Below are 22,990 nucleotides of genomic sequence, written 5' to 3' on the forward strand. Positions count from 1 at the left end.
TGGTGGTGGTAGTAGTGGTGAGGATGGTGATAAAGCAGGTGGTGATGGTGCAGGTGGAGAGGCTGGTGGAGATGAGTGGTTCACCATACTGGGAAAGTAAAACATGAGGCATGAGGTTAGCAAGAGAGATGCCTACCAAGAGCTTAAGAATAGGGAAGACATTGCCTTAATAGGGCAGAAATTATACCCATGTGGAATTAATGGCCTTAATATAACAGATAAAATTCCAATATTGTTACTGATGCAGGGTCTTGACCACAAGTCCAGAAACAAACAAAGCAATGAAAGAGTAAAGCAATGAAAGCACAGATTTATTGAAACAGTTTTACGGAAAGTACACTCCACAGAGTGGTGGCAGCCTAGAGCAGACAGCTGAAGAGCACTGGTTACAGAGTTTTCTGGAGTTAAAACACCCTCTAGAGGTTTCTCATTGGTTACTTGGTTACACACTATGTAAATAAAGGAGTAGCTCATGACCAGTCTGACTGGTTGCAGAAGGTGACCAATCAAAGGCTGAAGGGAAATTACAAAGTTACACATGAAGACTTGGCCCATGACCAGTCTGACTGGTCTGATTGGTTGTGGGAGGGGACCAATCAGAGGTACTTTCTATTTTTCATCTGTGATGCTGTGTAAAGGGAGTAGCCTCTGATCCTTTGTTACTTGGATGTGGAGAGGTGGGGTTTTCCTTTTGATTCAGTTCTGGGAAGTCAGCACAAATTGGCCTTAGGTTCCCTGCCTCCAGACCCTATTCGCCTGCTTCAATATGGAATTCACTTTGGGTGGACAAAGTTCTGAGCAGGCATTAGGCCCTCCTGAGAACCCTGAAACCCCACTTTCTGCTTACTCCAAGGCTGGCTCTGTGGTACAATCCACACATGTATTAAAATTAATTTAATCAACTCAAAATAGGAAAGTGTTATGAATGATGTTTCCTTCTCTGTCATTTTTGGAAAACATAGTCGGTGATGCCCAGACCTGTGGCACAGACCCTTTAGAGTTCACAACAGGCGAGAGAAATGTAGAGCAGAGAATAACGCATGTGCAGCCAGCATCACCATATAGACTCAGTCCTGAACTAGTGTCCTCAAAATGCATTGCAACACGTCCTCAAACTGCATTGACCAGTTTCACATGGTCAATCATTTTCTTTTCACTGACCATGTAAAACTGCAGATACACTCCTCTCTAAAAAACTGTTACTACAAGACAAAATAAAGTCACACTCAAGAGGCAGTAATTTTGCATATTTACGGGAAATGAAAAAAAAAACGCAGGAGGCTGGACACAGTGGTTCAAGCCTTGTAATCCCAGCACTTTGAGAGGCTGAGGCAGGTGAATCACCTGAGGTCAGGATTTTGAGACCAGCCTGGCCAACATGGTGAAACCCCATCTCCACTAAAAATACAAAAATTAGCCGGTCGTGGTGGCAGGCACTTGTAATCCCAGCCACTCGGGAGGCTGAGGCACGAGAATTGCTTGAACCCAGGAGGCAGAGGTTGCAGTGAGCTGAGACTGTGCCATTGTACTCCGCCTGGGCGACAAGAGCGGAACTCCATCTCAAAAAAAAAAAAAAAAAAAAAGATTATGAAACCATTAATAACGTTCTTTATATAAGGCACACCTCCAAACACCACACACATGTGCACATGCATCTCTGTCTCTCTCTGCTCCAAAACACAAGTCAAAGGCTACTGCCAAGATCATCTAAGTGTAATTCTCATCATATCTTCATACTCACAGATCTACAGCAACACCCATTAATGTGTGGTGTGTTCTCTACCAGAATGTCCCACAGGCACCATTCCCATCCCCCTGTCTTAATGAAGGGCATCCCAGTCTCTCCAGATGCAGAGGAGCCATCCCAAGTTGTCACACGTGAACCCTATAGCCATTCCCTCAGTAATTTCTGCCAATTCCACCTGTCATGTTTTTCCTTTGTGGGTGTTTGAGTTTTTGGTCTTGCTATAAATTGCCCTTCCCTACCCCAATCTTTCTTAAAATTAAAAATATATATATCTTCAGAAAAATTTCACAATTTCCCTAATATACTCTTGAGGGAAGTGGAACTGGGGTAGACTGTAAGCCTCAAAACATATACAAAAAAGTCTTCAAAATGTTCCTTAGTCCTCCTTGTCCCCAAAAGTGCATCCCATGAGAGCTGCTCAGACTTCCCATCCTCTGTTTTCCAATCCCTGCCTGAGCAGGCTCTTTCCTGAATCCCAGCTCAAGGAAGATTTTTTTTTATCCTAGTAATTCCTATGCTCTCTGTAAGACAAGAAGATATTCCTCAAAGCTCCCTCTCTTTAAATGGTGTGGGAAGGGAAGTTATAAAACAGCATTTATATTTCATAGTTTAATTCTTGCCACAAAATGAACACTGAGGGCAACCTAGCACCTGATATTCTGCCTGGGTCCTTTACTATATCATCACCCACACAGTTTTGTTTGTTTCTTCAACTGGAGTACAAATTCCTTAAGCAAAGAACCTTAGAACACTTGCTAAATGAATGAAAATTTTACCTTTTTCAAAACCAGTCTTCTGTGCTTGGTATTAACTGTTGGCTTTTGAAAATGAACATACTGATCAAGTGAAGGCGAAAGAAACTACAGAAACACAGCAGACGCAATGATTCAAGACACGAAAGTGGATACGCACCAAGAAGGGAACATTTCCAGAACCATATGGCAAGGAGGCCGGAAAGTCTATTAACGTCAGTCATGGGGGAGGTCTCTCATTGGAAAAATTCTATCAGAGAAAGTTTATAATTATGGATGTCACAGAGTGTCCTGGCTGGACTGGAGTATGACTTTGACTTCTTTCAACATAGAGACCACCACCATCTCTCCTGTACAATGGCACTTCACTGAGCATCTACTATGTGCCAAGTACTGTTCTAAGGGCAGAGACAGATGTGTGAGCAAAAGACACACAATCCTCTGCTTTGTTCATTGAGCATATAAACAAAGAAGAGAAATCAAACATATTACACTGGAGATTGATAAGTGCTTTGGAAAGCAAAGAAACAAAACTGCAAGTAGGGAGACCTGTTAGGAGTGGAGTGGGACTTGCCAGCTGAACAGGGTGATCCAGAAAGACATTATTGAGAAGTTAGAATTTCAGTCAGGAAGTGAGGGCCTAAGGGAACCATGAAGATATCTAGGTAAGAGCCCAGGAATCTCATGGGGAGAGCTGGATTGTGGCTTAGGTGCTAGAACCATGTCTGGTGAATATAAAGCTCCCATGGTTAGAGAGAGGCCAAATTACAGACACTGACTTTCTCGTGGTCCATGAGAAAGAACTTAACATGAGGAAGGCAGAAAACTGATGTGCTTACTGGGATCCAAATACAGAAAACTGTTGAGGGTACTGGTGACTTCATATCCTGCCTGGCCACTGGCCAAACCTGTCCTTGGGGATAAGCATGCCTGGAAAAGCAGTATCCTCTACAAAACTGAAAGTACTCTCCAACCTAAATATCTAATTTTAGGATTCAAGCAAACTTGGTGGGATAGGCCAAAACATAATTTATCTAAACCTAGAAACTGAACTTATGAAAACTTTTACAGAATTACTAAAAATGATATGTTTATGGAAATTGAAAAGCATGCAAACACACAGAATCTGTATGCCCATATATTTAAACATACAAAAAATAGGCACAAAAATAAATGGTAGACAAAATTTCTAGCTCTTTTTAAAATGAATTTTATTGTATATATTTCAGGTTTACAACGTGATTTTATAGGAAACATATAGGTAGTAAAATAGTCACCATAGTGAAGCAGATTAATGTGCCTTCATCTCATGTAGTTACTTTTTGTGACAGGAGCAGTTAGAAACTACTTATTTACAAAAATCCCTATTACAATTTTATTTACTATAGTCTTCATGTTATATTAAATCTCTAGACTTTTTCATTCTACATATGACTACTTTATTTTTTTGACCTACATCTCCCCATTTCCTCCCCCACCCTCACCCCTAGTAACCACTAGTTTATTCTTTCTGTATGTATCTTACGTATAAGTGAGATTACATAAATATTTTTCTTTCTGTGTCTGGCTTACTTCACTTAGCATAATGTCCTCCAGCTTTATCCATGTGGTGGCAAATGGCAGGATCCTTTGTAAGAGTGAATAATATTCCATTGGTGTATTAGTCCGTTCTCACACTGCTATGAAGAAATACCCAAGACTGGATAATTTATAAAGAAAAGAAGTTTAATTGACTCACAGTTCCACATGGCTGGGGGAGGCCTCAGGAAATTTGCAATCATGGCAGAAGGGGAAGCAAACACATCCTTTTTCACAAGGTGGCAGGAGAGAGAAGTGCCAAGCAAAGGGGGAAAAGCCCCATAAAAAACCATCAGATCTCATGAGAATTCACTCACTCATTAGAACAGCATGGGGGAACCACCCCCATGATCTAATTACCTCCAACAAGGTCCCTCCCCCATCACGTGGAGATTACAATTCAGATTACAATTCAAGATGAGATTTGGGTGGGGACACAGAGCCAGACCATATCAACTGGTAAATACATAACACATTTTCTTTATCGATTTGTCCATCAATGAACACTTATGTTGTTTCCATACCTTGGCTATTGTGAATAATGCTGCAATGAATATTTGCATCATTCAAATATTTACAAGATTTTAAGTTCATCTCCTTTGGGTATATACCCAGAAAAAGGATTTCTGGATCATAAAGTAGTTCTATTTTGAATTTCTTTGGAAACCTCCATACTGTTTTTCATAATGGCTGTATCAATCTACATTTTCACCAACAGTGAACTGTGGTTCGCTTTTCTCCACACCCTTACCAACATTTATCTCTGTCTTTTTGATAATAATCATCCTAATAGGTATGAAGTGATAACTAATAGAATTGTGGTTTTAGTTTGCATTTCCTTGATGACTAGTAATGTTGCACACCTCTTCATATATATGTTGGCCATTTTTATGTCTTTGGAGAAATGTCTGTTCAGGTCCTTCACTCATTTTTTTTTACATTGGGTTATGTTTTTCTGCTATTGAGCTATAAGTGTTCTTCATAAATTTTGGAAATTAACTCCTTATCAGATATGTGGTTTGCAAATATTTTTCCTATTGATTGCTTTCTTTGCTGTGCAGCAACTTTCAGTTTGATCTAGTCCTATTTATTTATTTTTGCTTTTGTGGCCTGAGGTTTTTGGAGTGATATCCAAAAAAATCACAGCCAAGACCAATGTCAAGCAGCTTTTCCCCTATCTTCTCACCTAGGAGTTTTATGGTTTCAGGTCTTACATTTAGGCCTTTTATCCATTTTGAGATTTTTGTATATGGTATAAAAGTCCAGTTTTATTCATTTGCATGTGGAAATACAATTTTTCCAGCACTATTTACTGAAGAGACTATCCTTTAACCATTATGTCCTCTTTATACCCTTGTCAAAAATTAGTTAAGTGCATATGCTTGAATCTATTTCTGGGTACTCTATTCTGTTCCACTGGTCTATAGTTCTGTTTTAACACCAGTACCATACTGTTTTGATTACTATAGCTTTGTAATATAATTTTAAATCAGGAAGTGTGATGTCTCTAATTTTGTTTTTCTTAGTATTGCTGTGGCTAGTCAGGCATTTCTGTGGTTTCACACAAATTTTAGAGTTTTTTTTTTCAATTTCTGTGAAAAATAATATTGGAATTTTGACAAGGATTGCATTAAATCTGTAAACTGCTTTAAGTAGCATGGTCATCTTAACAATATTAGTTCTTCCTATACATGGACACATTTATTTGTACCTTCTTCAATTTCTGTTTTTGATGTTTTACAGTTTTCAGCATACAAATCTTTCACTGTATTGGATAAATTTATTCCTAAGTATCTCTAAACAATTGAAATGGGATCATTTTCTTGATTTTCTTCCAGCTTGGATGTTATTTATGTATTGAAATGTAACAGATTTTCTATGTTGATTTTATATCCTACAAATTTACTGAATTCATTTATTAGTTTTAAGAGTTTCTGTGGAATCTACGGGGCTTTCTGTATATAAAATCATGTCATCTGCAAATAGAGATAATTTTCCTTCTCTTTTGTCATTGGATACTTTCTATTTCTTTTCTTGTCTGACTGCTTTTGCTAGTAGTCAGTACTAGGCTGAATGAAGTGGTGAGAACGGGCATTCCTGCCTTGTATCAGATCATAGTGGAAGAGCTTTCAGTTGCTCACCATTGATCATGACGTTAGCTGTGGGTTTTTCATAAATGGCCTTTATTATGTTGAGGAACTTTTCTTCTGTGCTTAAACTGTTAAGAGTTTTGATCCTGAAAGATCTGAAAAAATCCTGAACTTTGTCAAATGTTTTGTCTACATCAATTGAGACACAGAATTGAGATGTTAATTGAGAATAATCATGGAGTTATTTTCCTTCATTCTGCCAGTGTGATGTATCACATTGATTTGTGTATGTTAAACCAAACATGCACGCCAGCAATAAACTTGGTCATGATGTATAATCTTTTTGATGCATTGATGAATTGGGTTTGCTAATATTTTGTTGAGGATTTTTGTATCAACATTCATCAGAGAGACTGGCCTGTAGTTTTCTTTTTCTGTGGTGTCTTTGTCTGGCTTAGGTATCAAGGTAATACTGCCCTCATAAAATGTGTTAGGAAGTATTGTCTGTATCTCTATTTTTGGAAGAATAGAAGAATTATTGGTAATAATACTTCTTTGAATGTTTGATAGAATTCAGCTCTGAAGCCAATTGGTCCTGGGCTTTTTTTGGTTGGAAGGTTTTTAACTACTTCTTTATTCTCTTGATTTGTTATTGGTAAATTCAAGCTTTCTATTTCTTCCTGATTCAATCTTGGTAGGTTATATTTTTCTATAAATTTATTCATCTCCTCTAGGTTATACCATTTTTTGGCATACAATTGTTCAGAATAGTTCCTTATGATCATTTTTATTTATGATGTGTCTGTTGTAATGTCTCCACTTTCATTAGTGATTTTATTTGTTTGAGTCTTGTCTCTTTTATTTCTTAGTCTAGCTAGAGGATTATTGATTCTGTTTATTTTTTTCAAGGAGCCAATTCTTTGTTTTATGAATTTTATCTATGGTTTTTCTGTTTTTTATTTATTTCTGTTCTGATCTTTATTATTTCTCTCCTGCTAACTTTAGGTTTCAGTTGTTACTGTTTTTTTTTTAGCTCCTTGAGGCATATTGTTAGGCTATTTATTTGGGATCTTTCTTCTTTTTTAATGTAGGCATGTATTGCTATAAACTTGCCTCTTAGTACTATTGTTGTTGCAGTTCATAGGTTTTGGTAGGTTATGTTTCCATTGTCATTTTTCTCCAGATATTTTTAAATTTCCTTTTGACTTCTTCTTTAACCCATTTGTTGCTCAGGAACATGTTTAATCTCCACATATTTGCGAATTTTTCAAGATTCCTCCTGTTATTGACTTCTAGTTTCATACTGTTGTGGTTGGAAGAAAATGCTACATATAATTTCAATCTTCTTGGATTTGTTAACACTTGTTTTGTGGACTGACATAGGGGCTTTCCTGAAGAATGTTCAGGAAATGCACTAGAGAAGAATGTTTATTCTGCTGCTATTAGATTGAAAGTTCCATATATGTCTGTTAGGTCCATTTGGCCTAAAGTGAAGCTCAAATCCAGTGTTTCCTTATTAATTTTATGCCTTATTGGTCCATCCATTGATGAAAGGGGGGTGTTGAAGTCCCCAGCTATTATTGTATTGCTATCTAGTTCTTCATTCATGTCCATTAATATTTGCTTTATATACTTAGGTATTCCAATGCTGGGTGCATATATATTTCCAATTGTTTTGTCTTCTTAATAGGTTAGCCCTTTTACCATTACATAATGACCTTCTTTGCTCTTGCAACAGTTTTTAACTTGACGTCTATTTATCTGCTATAAACATAGCCATCTCTGCTCTTTCAGTTACTATTTGCATGGAATATCTTCTTTCACTCCCTTCATTTTCAGCCTGCGTGTGTCCCTAAAGCTACAATGGGTCTCTTGTAGGCAGCATAAAGTTGGATGTTGGGTTTTTATTCATTTAGACACCCTCTGCCTTTTGATTGGAAAGTTTAATCCATTTACATTCAGTTATTATTGATAATAGTTACTATTGATAGGTATTGACTTAACACTTGCCATTTTGTTAATTGTTTTCTGGTTGTTTTGTAGATTCTTTTTCCTTTCTTCCTCTTTTGTTGTCTGCCTTTGTGATTTGTTGATTTTCTGTAGTGCTAAGCTTTGATTCCCTTTTCTTCCTTATTTGTGTATTTGTTATAGTTTTTTGCTTTGTGTACCATGGGGCTTACATAAAACATCTTATAGTTATAATTGATTATTATAAGATGATAACTACTTAACTTTGATCACATAAAAATACTCTAGACTTTTAACCTCTCCCCTGTCATCCACAATTTATGTTTTTGTTGTCACAATTTACATATTTTTATATCGCATATTTCTTAGCAACTTAATGTAGCCACAGTTATTTTTGACCATTTTGATGTTTAACCTTCATACTAGAGAGTTGAAAGATTTACACGCCACCACTACAGTAATTACATATTCTGAATTTGACAATAAATGTACCTCTACTGGCGAGTTTTATATCGTCATATGTTTTCATGATAGTAATCATCATCCTTTTGTTTCTGGTTAAACAATTCCCCTAAATATTTCTTATAAGGCAGGTCTAGTAGTGATAAATTTCCTTAGCTTTTGCTTCTCTGGCAAAGACTTTATTTCTCCTTTATTTTTGAAAGTCAGCACTACTAGGTGTAATATTCTTGGCTGACAGGTTTTTTTTCTTTCAGCACTTTAAGTATATTTCTCCCTTCTCTTCTGGCTTGCAAGGTTTCTGCTGATAAATCTGCTGATAGTCTAATGGAGATTTCCTGATATGTCATTTGACATTTTTCTCTTGCTGCTTTTTAAATTCTGTGTCTTTTGATTTCTGACATTTTTATTGTAATATGACTTGGTGGGGCCCTCTTTGGGTTGAACCTGTTTGGAGATCATTAAGCTTCATAAATCTGCATGTCCATTTTCTCCCAAGACTTGAGAATTTTTCAGCAACTCATTTGTTAAATAAGTTTTCCATGCCTTTCCCCTTCTTCTCCTTCTAACAACCCCATATTTAAATATTTTCTCACTTAATGAGTGTCTTATAAATCCCATAGGCTTTCCTCACTCTTTTTTCCCCCTGACTAGGTTATTTCAAAAGACTTCTTTTCAAGTTCAGAGATTCTTTCTTCTGCTTGATCTAGTCTGCTGTTGAAGCTGTCAATTTTAAAATTTTATTCATTGAGTTATTCAGCTACAAGATTTCTGTTTGGTTATTTTTTATGATAGCTATCTCTTTGTGGACTTTCTCATTCAGATCATGAATTGTTTTCCTAATTTTGTTGCATTGTCTATCTGTATTCTCGTTTCCTTAAAATTATTAGGTTTAATTCCTTTTTAAGCAATTTCAATTTCTTTGTGGCCAGTTACTAGGGAATTATGGTCTTCCTTTTGTGGTGTCATGTTTCCTTGCTATTTCATATTTCTTATGTCCCTATGTTGATGCCTGTGCATCCAGTGGAACAGTTGCCTCTTCTAATTTTATAGAGGGCTTTCATAGGGAAAGACTTTCGCCTGTAGATGAGTCCTAGGGTGTCAGGTCAGCAGAATACTTGACTGATTCTGAGTGGGTGCAGTAATGTAGTCTCTGTGCAGCTTCTTCAGCTGTGATTAATATCAGCAATGACTGCGAGTACCTCAGTGTCTTCGGCTGTAGGAGTTTGTGGCAGTGGTGGTGGCATGGTAGTTTGTTAGGGTTCTCGGCAGCAAGGGCATTAGGGGTTCTCCTGTTGTCATTTTCCCCACAGTGGGCACACTTAGCTGAGGGGATCCCTGTTATTATCAGGAGTGACATGGGCCACAGGCAGCCATAGCATCACTGTGTTCAAGGGCACATGTGATTGGAATGGCTGTAGAACTGGGGTCCTGGGCTCAGTGTCTTGTTGAACTACTGTGGCACCTGTGATGTGGGCACAGGTCCATTCTCTGAGGCACAGGTGGATGCAGGTCTCCCACCAAGCCAAGGACTGTGACTCTAAGGCATTTCCCAGTAGCTTGGGCCCAGGGTTCAGGGATGTAGCTGTGACTCTAATCCTGGAGATCAGGGCACAGCATTGACACGGCTCCAGGGAAGAAGGGGTGTTCCAGACGCTCAGTCCCCAGAGAGCAGGCAACAGCTGCAATTCAGGTCTTAGAACCAATAGGGCACAGTGGCAACTCAGGCATCAGAAGTGGGGGTACTGCATAGTGATGACTATGGTCCCAGAGCAGTGGGATACAGCAGTAGGTCAGTCTCTGTGACACCAGGTGCAGTGGCAGCAAGGACCCAAGAACAGTGGAGCACAGTTACTGCTTGGGCTCTGGGAAGCAGGTGCCACTTCTGAGGGAGACGTGTGTCTCATCAATTCAGACTCCAGAGAGCTGGTCCAGACCCAGGAAGGTGGGGCACGGCAGCTGTTCAGCCCAGGGGTGGGGCAGCACAGCTCAGCCAAGGCTGTTTCTCTGGGGGCCAGTATACCACATCAGCTCAGCACTATGGGGTGTGGCTGCTCTGCTGGGCTGGGATCCAGGAACCTGAAGAGCACACTGCCATAAGGGCTTGGATACCAGGGATGTAACTGCTCCCCTAGACCAAAGTTCCAACTTCCTGGGGGTGGGACATCGGGCTGGTTCAGGCACTGAAGTGCATGCCTGCTCCACTGGGCCTTGGGTCCAAGTAGCTGGGGCTGGGGCACAGTAGCAACTTGGATGGGGGAAATGGAGTGGCTTCTAGGTAGCTTGTTCCCAGGGGATAAGGAGTTGCTGCGGCTCAGTTGGGGAATGTTGCACTACCATGTTTGAGAGCATGGTGCAATGGTGGCCAGGCCTCAGGGATAAACAGATACAGTGGCTACTGGACCCCCAAGCAGGACACACTCTAGCAGTGGCTCTGGTTTCCAGATGGCACAGTGCAGTAGCAGCTTGGCCTACAAGAGTTGAGGCACAATGTGGGCTCCTTCTTTGGAGCAGTGCAGCTACGTGAACTCCAGGCAGCTCCCCAAGCTGAGCTCAGGGACCTTGAGGACTGTAGAATTCTCCACTGGTGAAGACTGCTGGTGTCCACAATGGTAATAGGGGCTGCTGGGTACCTCCTGCTTACCTTTTCCCCCCAGGAAGGAGTCCTTCCTGGTTCTGAGCTGAATAAGAGAATGGGGTGGCACAGGTGGGGTGGCAAGGGTGTGGCATGATTCCTCCTCTTCTGTATGAGCCCATACTTAGTGTTTGTGCTTCACTGGATTTCTGCCACTCCTGCTGTACTCCCGCACTCTTCTTCAGCCACTGTGGTCAAAATGTAGTTGTTTATTCATTGTTTATTCATTTTTTGTGGGGGTAGTCCAGGAAATGGGTGTTGGGCACTTTTAGTCAGCCATCTTGCTGATATCACTCCTCTCTAACTCTTAATATGATTGTAAGTAACTTAAACATCAGCAAAATTAATCATGCCTTAGTAAATTACAAACTATAAAGTAAAAAGAACAGAAACACTGGTGATCAGATACCAGGCTTTTCCCTCCTAGCAGATACCAAACCTGGTCACTGATGGAAAGGGCTTCTGGTCTAACATTTGATGTAAATCTTCTAGTGGCTACCATTATATTTAACAGCATAATAGTTTGATTTTTGGTTTGGCTACCAGATAAATCACACTGATTATCAGTTCTGAATAAGATCTATTGCCACCTTGCCATGAACAATGAAGAAATAGTAAACATTTATGACAATCTCATAAAGGATAGTAATGCTAAAAGAAAGCTTTCTAAGCCACCATTAATTAAAAATAAATAAATTTGATTAACGACATTAGAAAAAGATTGGATTAGCTTTCCATTCTTTCTATATAAAATATTATAAGAGCATTGTCAATAAAGAGGTACTCAAAAAAGTATTAAAAATAATATAGGAATAGGCCAGGCATGGTGGCTCACTTCTGTAATCCTAACACTTTAGGGGGCCGAGGTGGGCAGATCACTTGAAGTCAGGAGTTCGAGACCAGCCTGGCCAACATGGAGAAACCCCATCTCTATTAAAATACAAATAATAATAATAATATAGGAATATAAAGACTGTTAATAAAAACAAAAATGAAAACAGTATCTTTAACTTGTTTTGCTTTCAATATATGTCTGTATGTTTAAATGTGTAACTTCTTACCATTATATTTACTCATTCTGAATAAACATTTGTTCTGGAACCTAAATTTGTATTTATTATTTTGTATTCTTATCTCAAAAAGGGCCCCCACAATTTTATAAGCTTCAGGCTCCCCAAATACGGCTCTGCACCCTGATAATTGTTTGCAGTGTTTTCCAAGTCATTACTATGAATTTGACCTCACACTGTTCTGCAGTCACAGAAATTTCCTCTCAGGACATTCAGATGCCTTGGGTACATTATAAATTCATCTTCCTGGAGAATGTCTCAGAACATCCTGCCTGTTCCATTCTGCACGAGTTGGCTTCTAGCTCTACAGAACTATCATCCTCAAAACTCACTCACCCACATTCTGGGATCCCTCACCTCTGTCTGGTAATAGACCCCTGTTTCCTGGATCCCACACTTTCCTCCTTCTTAGTTTAATCCCTCAATTTTGTGGAGCATATCCTCCAGTAGCTCTGGAGATAGGAGACCTGGAAATTAAAATGTTTAAAACGTTTTTGACTCTTGCATATTTTCAACCATCTTTATTCAGCCTTCATGCTTGATTGATAGTTTGGCTGTGTGTAAAAATCCAGGTTAGAACTAAGTTCCACTGTTTCTGTGACATAGTCCAAAATCATCATATTTTGTGATTTTTCTCTTTAACTCTCTCTTTCTCTAAGCTTAAAGATTCCTTTTTTTGTCCTCAAAAGTTCTACAGTTTCAGAACTACAGATGTACTAACTGTATGTGTTTTCATTCTTCTTGTAGACAAACCCTATAAGAATAGAAACTTGAGGATCTCACTTTCCTGGAACTATCTTGAATTGCTTTGTTGATTATTTCTTCCCCTTAGTGTCAAATTTTCCTACTTTTTTCCTCCTATATTTCAACTCTATACATTTCCTCCATTTGGAAAGAAGGTTCCTCAACTTCACCTCCTAATGCTTCTATGGAGTTTGTATTTTGCCATCATTTTATAAACTTTTTAAAATTATTTTTATTTCCAAGAATTTTTTGTTGTTGTTCTCCAAGTACCCTGTTTCACGATTATATCACTTTGGAGACATTAATATGAGTTGTGGGTTTTTTCTTCGTTTTTATCATTTCCATTTCCTCCAAGCTGCTTTGCTCTGTTTGCCAGTTTTGCTTGCTCCTCATTTCTCTGGTACTCCTTAGTAGGCCTCTAACATTTAACACTCCTTAGTGGGCCTCTAACATCAGCCCACACTGGTGGGCTGATGGGGCTCTGGGTATGGGAGTGGGCTTGTTGACTGGGAGCTGGACTGGCAGGTGGTTTTCCACTGTCAACATCTCCAAGAGCTTTCTTCTTGGGTCCAAATCCCAGGAGGGGAATTTTTGGATGATAAAGACCTGGCAGCTATTATTGCAGGAGGCTGGTAGGGGAGAGAATGAGGATTGGAATCTCAACCTCCAGAATGCAAATATTCACTCAATCCACTTGATTTCTGGGTGTGTACACTCAGGTGTGGCAGAAACCTTCTTGTATTACCAATTTCAAAAAATAAACCTGTGTCATCAGCCTCAGTGAGGGTGGTTGGTCTCCTTCACCATGTGAGGGAGGGAGTATTGGTGATATCCCTCTATTTCTATGGAGCTCAAATCAGGCTCCTTTATGTCAACTGCCTGACTTCACTTTCCACTTCTAAAATTACCAAGTACTCCCAATTTCTAAGCCACTGGGGGATTTTGCCCTATAAATTAGGTTGGCTGTCAACTTTACATCTATTGTCTTTAGATTTTGAGGGGCCTGCTAGGTCATTTACTTCTCATTCATCTATATCCTGGCTTCCAAAATTTCTTAAATTATCTTTATTATTTCTGTGGGGATTTGGGAAAAAGCAAAAGTAGATGTATACATTCAATCTACCATATTTGCCCAGAGATCCTCCAGATGGATTTCAGAGATATAACAACTCTTACGTGTTTCATTCCATTTTACTTCCCTTGCGTTTCCTTCCCATCGTATGTTATTCTCTCTTTGCTGTTCTCGTTTTGGTAATGCTTTCTTTGGTCTCCATGACATTTCCTTTCTTGTGCGCTTATTTAACCTGTACTGCTTTTCAACTTCTTTTGTCTTTTTGAGATAGTTTGGATAAATTCTCCTTTACTTACCACATGCCCCACCATTTCTGACACCCGTTTATCTGCTCCTTGGAGCTCAGGTTGGGGAGTTGGTTATTTTCTCTTCTCCTACTCTTGTTTGACTTGACTATATGGGAAGGAGTCAGAAGGCGCTTCCCCTTGGGTTTGGGTACTTATGGTCGGTGGACTAGGATTCTTCACTTTAAGATCCTGCATCAGTGCTCTGGCTACATACCTAGAGGCACATTGGATCCTTACCACAATTCAGTGGAGCCACAGACACACAATCTGCTCCAGGCTTTCCCTTACCCTGTTTTGGGTTTTCTCCCCAGGGATCATATAGTTCCCTTCATCATGGGTGGGGAAAAGGCAGGAAAACCAACAGGTTGAGGTCCTGAGCTGCTCTACAGAAAGGGAGAAGAACTTCACCTGGGGTCTTCCCCGCCTTCATCTCTTGGGCCTCTGCCACCTAAAGAATTGTGTCTTGCTTTCTCTTTCATTTTCCATCCTGCTAAATCTCTGCTATTTGCTAAGATAAAAATTAGCTTTGATGATTCTAACCTTCCTACCTCCTCTTGTTCTCCATTTTTTCAGCCCAGGAAAAACACCCAAGTTCCGTGTTCAGGGATCTTCTCCTTCTTTCCTTTGGAATTTGTGTATCCTTCCAGTCTTCTCTCCAAGCTGGGCCATGGTGGTAAAGCTTTTCAAATTTTCATCCACTCACTCACCTTGCTCAAATGTCAGGTTGAGGTAAAGTCTTGTTTCTTTCCTTAGTCTCTACTTTCATAGTTTACAAATCATGGCACAATGTTATAATGATTTTTTTGATTTTTTAAAAATTCTGTTTTGTACTTTTAAAACTTCACTCTATTATCTTACTTTGGACATCACCAGTGCTATTTAAGGATTAATTTTTAACATTTTCTTTCTGAAAATGTTGCCAACTTATTTCTTCAGTTTCCTCACATACAAAATGTGGATATAATAATGTCTTCCTAGTGGAGATGTTGTGAAAATCCAATGAAATAAGTATTGTGAGGCATTTTGTGTGTCCTAGATTAATAATAAAACCACACAAGACTACAGGCTAGAAACTAGAGATACTGTGTCTGTCTAGACTAATAAGTAAATCACTCAATAAAGAAGCCAACAAAGATAGGTAATACCATTTGGCAACCATCATAATAATAACTGATTCAGGAAAGGATCATCAGCAGATGTTAAAACCAATGAGATAAAAACCAAAATATTTACATATCCCCAAAATATCTTTTTACAAGGTAAAATACTTACAAAAGGAAAAAGAGTAACTTTGCTATGATTGATAGTCACAAAAGGAAAAATAGTAGCTTTGCTATGATGAAGTCCAGCAGATATCACCTTACTAAATTAACTGGTAATGTGGAAAATCAATCTGTATGCTTCCTGACATCATGCATCACAGACTACAAAGAACATAATATTACTTCTATGGAATTCCTGCCAAAATGAATAACTTGAATCAAATCATGAGGAAACATCAGAAAAACCCAAAAAGGAAAAATTTACAAGGTAGCTGGCCTCTCTGTCTACAAATGTCAGGATCATGAGAGATAAAGACTTAGAAAATGTTCCTAATTAAAAGAGACTAAAGAGGCATGACAATTAAATACAATGCATGGGCCTGGATTGAATCCTGGACCACAGTTGTTTTGCTGTGTTTGTCTTTACTGTGATGAACATTACTGTGTTAATTGGTAAAATTTGAATAAAGTGTATAGGTTGTATTACTGTCAATTTCATGACTTTGAACTTGTCTGGTGGGTATGTAAGATTATGTTCATGTGTTTAGGAACATATACTGAGATGTGTCGCAGTAAAGGGGAATCACGTGTACAACTTATCACAGAAATTTCATCATGAAAAATATAAACATGCATATGTATTCACATACACACATACATACACACAGAAATAGAGAAAGATGATAAGAAGAAAATGTGCTCAAACGTGAACAACTGGGAAATCTGGGTGATTCAGGAATTATTTATGCTACAACTTTTGTACTTATAGCTTTTTCTAAGTTTGAAATTGTTTCAAAATAAAAAAGTTTGAAATATCAGTACTAAGGCATAAACGCCTTTGAGACAGCTCTGTTTCTGAAGCAGCAATGAGGAAAGCTGTGGTCCAGGATTTAAATCCTAACGTCAACACTTAGGAGTCTTATGATCTTAAATTTTTATCCTTACTTCTCTGAAAATCTCAGTTCCATCATCTGTAGAATGAAGGTAACAGGAACAACCTCTAAGGGCTTTTGAGAGAATTAAATGAGACAGCACATTCAAAGCACTGAGACCCATCCTGCACAGAGAAGGGCTCAGGTATTTGTTGGGAGAATTAATGACAAGCACTGCTGAGACAGAAGGAGTCGGGGCAGAGGGGCATTTCCAGGCCCAGGAGCACATGTTCACATCACTCCTTCCCCAGTCTCACAACAGACCTAAGATTTAAGAGATAGAGGGCAGGCCATGTGACGGATAAAGAAGGAAGGAGGAAAAGAAGGCTGAACCAGATGTAACCCAAAGACCCAGCACTGTTTTCGGGAACTAACTTCAGCAAAAGGTGCAAAGCGGAGGTGTGGGGACATGGCCAGCAAGTCCCTCTTTCCCTCACTGCCCCCTGAGCATTCTGAGAAATTTAAAACTAACTCATGATTTGATATTTCTACCACTTCCCCATCTTTTCTCTCAAGCTGTAAGTATCAACTTATCTGAATTTTAACCAACACTTTAGAAAAAGAAAACCTCCAAAATTCTAGTGGGGGTTTAATGCTCATACTGTTTTTCTATAAGATAAACAGTAAAAATATCTTTTTAAAAAAATTATTTTTTCCAGATTCTTCCAAGTACTCAAAACAACGTGCAGCCCATAACTTTAAGTTACCTTGTCCAGACCCACTTACTATTTTAACCAGTCGATATGTTATCGCCTCAGAACTGTAATTATGTTTATGCCTTTTGAACAAGCTGATGAAAAGAAACATTTGCTTAAGGTTCCCATCAATGAATGCAGAGCTTAGATTAGTCTTTAGCTTATACAAACGTTATGCTTATTAATTCAGAATATTCATTCAGTTATTGAAACATGATGACAAAACTGTATAGTGAAAGACTGATTCTCTATTATACATATTAGCATTGCACAGAAATCCTTTGGCTCAGGAATAACTGTCCGAGACTCAGGATTCATATATCTCTTTGAATTTTTAAAACGGTGATTTAGGTATCAAAACTATAACATCAATGCTCTGAATACACAGATTATAAATTATCAAAATAAGTCCATTCTGATTAAGAACTCTCCAGCTGGATTTCAGCTTAAGAAATTCTAAAACTGCCTATGCGCAGTCCAGTCCACGCCAACAACCACAGCATCCTTTTTAATTAAAAGCCAGTGAGATGACTCATGCCACCTGTTTCATTGATCCTGCTATATTCCTATTTTGGTCAGAGTTCTCTTTTGAGGATTAAAACTTTTATGAAAACAAGTAGCAAATATTTATTCAAATTGATTACTATTGTTTCACATCCTGACAACTACATTTCCTACTATACAATTATATTTATCTGTATTAATTTTAATAACACAAGGATTATTCAAAGTGACAATCACAGTGGTAAATGTAGCTGTTGGAAGGGCTAGTAGCTAAAGCAACTATTATACACTTTCACATATCAATGAAATAGCCTTTCTAAAATTTGTTATAGACCCATAAAAGTAGATTCTTAAAAATCTGCCTACTTAGACACATTTCAATGGAATGTTTACATCTCAGTAATTACATTGAACAGAATGAAATATAACAAATCCAAGGAGAAAGGAATGGTGAGGGGTGGGGGAAGGGGTGGTCATCATGCTTTTATGACTGGATCCAGATGACATATCATTAATTGTTGAAGCTCTCTAGACTTTGAGTTCGACGTGGAGTTGATAGGGAGACTTCTGCAGAAGCCCTGTACTCAGACAGCAATCTGCTCCCACTTACAGAGCTCCATGAGTGGGATTTGCAGGCTGTCCATATTATATTGCCTTATTTGCCATCATTTTAGTCACTAGTCAATTAGCTGTGAAGACAAGAGTTAAAATATAGGGGAAAAAAGGTGATGGTCTAACTGCACTGTCTGCCTAGATGAGGTGAAATCTTTTCTTTTAAACGCAACACAGAATGTAATTAATGTTAAGCAGAGGAACCTTTCACAAACAACAGGACCAGAGATTCCAATTACTCCCTCCTCTGCTCTTCAGGAACTTCTTGGGAGGTAATTATAAAACTCTTCCTGTAAGTAAAATGCAACAAGACTCCAACCATTGCTTCCCAGTGGGTTATGTGAGAAACAAGAAGCACAGAATGATTCTCACAGGTCAGCGTGTGTGTGAGTCAGCTGGAGTCCTGAGGCATCTCTCAGAGATTTGGGGGCAGTCACTCCCTGGCGGGCCAGCGATCTGGCCTTGAAGGAGTCCTTGGGGCCACCTAGGGTAAGAGTTTGGGGCCCTAGGAACTGTGAGGAAGAGTTAAACAGAACCCCGAACACATGATGTGGGTTGTGGCCTTCCCCCTAAATGCAAATGAGAGCTTGACAAAGGGAACCCGCAGGCAGCCAGCTGAGGTCTTAACATCCAAGTGGATCCTTTTGTGAAATCCATTCCTCTCTTCACCAAATCATTCACATTAGGTTACATGAAGTCTTTGGTGTTTTTCCTTTTGCTACACACATTACTCATACAGGGAAGGGAAGTGAGCTGAGAGTTCAAGGGCACTTTTGACTAGAACCAGATGAATTGTTGCAGTTGCCTGGGAAACCTTTGAAAACAACCATACTTGATATGTCAAAGATCTGAAGTTAACAGGAGCCAAAGTCATCTAGAAGGTAAATCCAAGAAAGCTAATGGCATAAGAGGGACACTTGGCTTGTAAAAGTAGTTCCAATTTGTTATGCGCTCGTGAACTTTTGAAAAGAGGAAAGGATTTTATCATCCTAATTAGCCTATAAGAATGATCATCTTAAATGCCAACTTTCAGATTACAGAATAAAATTTAGTGAAAAGATATTTAGATCCCCTAAACATTTATGCATAGACGATGAAACTAGAGTTTTATAATAACCCTAAAACAAAATATAAATGTCTCCATAGATTTGTCCCCTCACGTTCTTTGGAATTCTGTTCCAGTCTAGTAGGTTTTTCTTTCCAGATTTCAAATGTAAAATGTATGTCCAATGTAGAGTATCACGTGTTTTATTATAAAACAAAAAATATTTTCTGTGGTAATTCTGAGAAAAAAAAATTAACAAGTAAAACAATGTGATATCATTTTGCATCAAGGAAATATGGATTTAACGGGAAACTTCCTTAAGCTGCGTTTTGCTTCAAACGCTGTGTTGCGTAGGGAATCTTCCACGAATCTGAATTTGTGATTTTTTCAATATTGTTATCAAAAAATCACCCCAAAAAGCTGCATAATGAATATTTGTGCACATGACTAATACTAGACTTCACATAGTCTTTTATAATAAAATAAATCAAAAGGAAAATCGAAGTGAAAACATCTCTGACAGGGAAGTAAAATTTTGTCCCTTGCAACTCAATCCTTCCATGTTGAGGGACCCATTTCGAGATTAGCATGTTTGGGGAGTTTTATTATTATTTTAGAGATATATGGTTTTGGTGGAGGACGCTGTCCAAAAACGGCTACTTTCATGCAGAGATTTTCACTTTAGGTTTCAAGACATCTGTTTGGAAACTCCTCGGAGAGTTCCTTGCTCTGCGCTGCCCTCTTCTGGTGAGCCTGTGTAAATGGTTTCTGGAAAACAGTCCAGTGCCGCCATCATTCCCATCCTCCTACATTTCCACCCCAATTCATCAATACATTGCTCAAGGGCCTGGATTTCCTATGTGGTGATGTACAGAGCTGAATTTTAATTCAAATAGTTTAAAGGTATAATCAAAGCAAAGGTTTTTTTAATTTGGAATTTTTTATTTTTACTTTTATTTCGTGTTGGAAATACAGGTTTTCCCAGATAAATTGCAAAGTCGCAAACTAAGGACGCTGTCTCACCTAAAAAGTTTGGTTACAAAGTCAGTAAGAAAAATGATGTTATTTTTGAATAACATCAAAATAATTTAATGTAGGACTATGAATAATTTAATGTAGGGCCATGTTGCTAGGAATGTCATTTTTATCTTGACCACCTGAACATAGCTTACAAGAGAATCACTACTTTGGCATAAATTATTTAGGTTGATCTGAAGGGACCATTCCTGCTAATTTGACAGCAATTTATCTGAAATAGTTAGAAAGATCAAGGCTCCAAGTTGTGTGCAATAAATGTATTCACCAATTGCCGGAAAATCAGAAGCTCTTTCTGACTGGAACGCCACTGTGAGCCTCGCTGTCTGCTCTCCCCCAGTTACAAGTGCTTTCCTTAACCCACAGTCACGAGACAGAAAACTGTACAACCCTGAGAATCAACAGCTAATTTCTATGTGAACTGGAAGAACAATCTTGTCATAGTGCTAACGTTATGTGTGTATATTGTACCAACAAATAAAAGTGGTTATTATGCTTTGCTCAAGAAACTCATCTACAATCCCAAGTACTGCGTAGTGACCAATGCAGTATTTGTCCTTCTGAGCCTCCTTCAAAATACCCATTCAAAAGTCCAAAATAATGTTCATTTTCAGTGACCTAAATTAGCTAGAGATTTTTTAAAATCTTATGGCTCAAAGAAAGAACCATGAAGTTTGATTCCTCAGTGCCTGTATTCCAGTAAACAGACATATAGCATGCATATGTTGCAGGTCTCCTATAGCGACAAACAAATGGTTCAAGCATTCAACGTGTCTTCATATTTGATGCTTATTATGTGAAAGCAACAGATGTACTTCTCATCTGAGCACAGAAAAAGTGATGTTTTTAAAAATCCTAAATAGAAAGTGAGTCAGTCCCAGTGCAAATATAAATCTAAAAGAAATTCCTTACTGTACAAGTAACATTTGCAGTATTAAATACATTGACTTTTTCGCAGAACTGTCTGCCGAGTATCATACTCAGTCAGATCCCCTCGACCTGGTGAACATGTCTTCGACTGCTCCACAGCCGGCATTAGAAACAACTCAGGTGGCCGCTGATGGTCATGGTGGACACAGGGCTGCCATGCCCATGCCCACGAGAGGGAGGGGCAAAAGGTGAGCCCTCCTAACCCCTCCTTGCGCATCTTGCGCCAGTGGTATGTTTTCTCTCAAAGTTCAACCCAGTGCGATGTAATAAAATAAATGCATTTTACAATATTTTTTCTTACCTTTACCTGGCGAACGTCTACAGGTGTGTCGAAAGTTATCTTTTCCTGGATGTGTTCCAAAATGCTCTTATGCTATTTCTCTTAGGATTTCTCCACGCTGCCCCATTCAGAAATTTTATTATTTTCTAAAGAAGAAAAAAAATATGATGTGAAAATTATCATAAGAAAACCATTGATTTTCAATCAAAGCTACACAAATGCCAAGCCAATGTGAATAGCACCTTCCACAACTCTGCCAGGCACTGGTTTTTGCGTGGGATGATGCCAGCTTCTCTCTTCATGTGGCCTTATTAAAAGCCATGGTTTCCGAGATGTAAAACACCCACAGTTACCTCAATCATTTTTCTCTCCTTACCTCTAGTATTCCCGTGAGGTCACATTCAGTTAAAAACATCCTGCCCTTCTCCCTACAAAAAGGTTCCATAGAATCAGAACGCAGAGGCGCTGCAACTTGCTAACTTTGCTCTGTGTTATTTACCAACCGCACAAAGAAAATGCTGTCTATTCAGAACTCATTTCAAAACTCTTTTCACTGAGAGTGAGCGAACAAGCGGGCTCATGTCCCGAGCCCAGTCACATCTCCAGCGGTCCGGTGATGGCCGTGGGGATGGCGCCGAGTGGCACGGCCTCCACAGTGGCCCACAAGGGTCTGTTGTCCACGCCGCGTGGACCGCGCAGGCCGGTGGGAGTCAAGAAAGGGGGAGGGGCGGGGGATCTTCCACTTTCTCACCCCGAGTTTCTTCGCTTGCTTGCCCCGAGTATCTGTCAAGAGGCAGCCCTCTCCCCTCAAGGCCCCTTCATCCTGAACGTGCATGATGCCCCTGCAGTGACAAATACAGAATCTTCTCTGTGGGCCTGGATTCGAGGCCGAGCTAATCACTGGGTTGCTGCGGGTGGGTAGGTTATTTAAACCACCTGGAAATCAGTTTCTCTGTGTTATGGTGATTGTACCTGGCTCACTGGATTTGAGGAGTAACCAGATTTTAGGACAGACTCTTTCTCTGTCCGTCCTACTCAGATCCCAGTAGGAAACTTACCCTCCCCCTGCGCCACGGAGTGCAGAGAAAACAGCCCAAAGACTTGTTTAACGACTCTGGATCCCTCAGCCAGATCACGGATATGGAAAAAGCTTAAATTAGAAAGAGGAGGTCGTGAAGGGACCTCCTTGGCCTCCTGTCCCACGTCCTCAAGGCCTGTGGAATGAGAGCTTCAAGGCTTGTTCCCGCAGTTGGGAGATGGGAGCCAGCCACACAGACACAAGCAGACCATGCA

At 39.3% G+C, this 22,990-nt stretch overlaps 1 long non-coding RNA gene across 6 annotated transcripts in view; it reads right to left on the bottom strand.

Annotated features, from left to right (window-relative positions):
* LOC130541748 (uncharacterized) overlaps positions 1–22,271 on the bottom strand; it is a 185,038-nt gene extending 162,767 nt beyond the window's left edge. For 2 of the 6 annotated variants that reach the window (XR_008955847.2, XR_008955846.2), the window contains exons 1-2: positions 22,074–22,142; positions 21,719–21,843 (exon numbers count right to left, since the gene is read on the bottom strand). This is a non-coding gene — a long non-coding RNA (uncharacterized LOC130541748). Of the gene's footprint in view, positions 1–1,548; positions 1,560–6,378; positions 11,418–21,718; positions 21,844–21,939; positions 22,035–22,073 lie in introns of those variants that run through there. The other 4 variants (XR_008955850.1, XR_008955848.2, XR_008955849.1 and 1 more) reach the window with 4 other exon arrangements.
* Between the last annotated feature and the right edge of the window lie 719 nt (positions 22,272–22,990).

The sequence above is a fragment of the Pan paniscus genome, chromosome 7 (genome assembly GCF_029289425.2).
Source record: "Pan paniscus chromosome 7, NHGRI_mPanPan1-v2.0_pri, whole genome shotgun sequence".
Lineage (NCBI taxonomy): Eukaryota > Metazoa > Chordata > Mammalia > Primates > Hominidae > Pan > Pan paniscus.